Genomic DNA, 344 nt, shown 5'->3' with positions numbered 1-344 from the left:
AAACGTGTCCTAACGTCGTGGAAGAAGTCTTGGGTTCGATTCCCAGAACCGGCTATGTGAACAAGGCAGAGTTATGATACCGAAAGAGAAGGAAGCAGCTATTCGGTCGGCCCTATTGGGCAAAGATATAAAACAAGTCATACGTGCCACCCATCAGCTGGGATACTACAAAGTTATCCTGACACCCTCGCAACGCGATTCGGCGGCTAAGCTCAGGCAAATATTACTCAAAGTAGGGCATTTCACACAAGTAGCTAGGGACTTGCGCAAAGCCCTAGATGTGAAATGGGAGTGCCCTAGAGATACGCCATTGTCCACCGGTAAGGATACACGGCTTTCGCCCG

The sequence above is a fragment of the Gregarina niphandrodes genome (assembly GCF_000223845.1).
Source record: "Gregarina niphandrodes unplaced genomic scaffold scaffold00192, whole genome shotgun sequence".
Taxonomy (NCBI): domain Eukaryota; phylum Apicomplexa; class Conoidasida; order Eugregarinorida; family Gregarinidae; genus Gregarina; species Gregarina niphandrodes.
The sequence above is the reverse complement of the archived record's forward strand: the minus strand, read 5'-3'. Positions refer to the sequence as shown.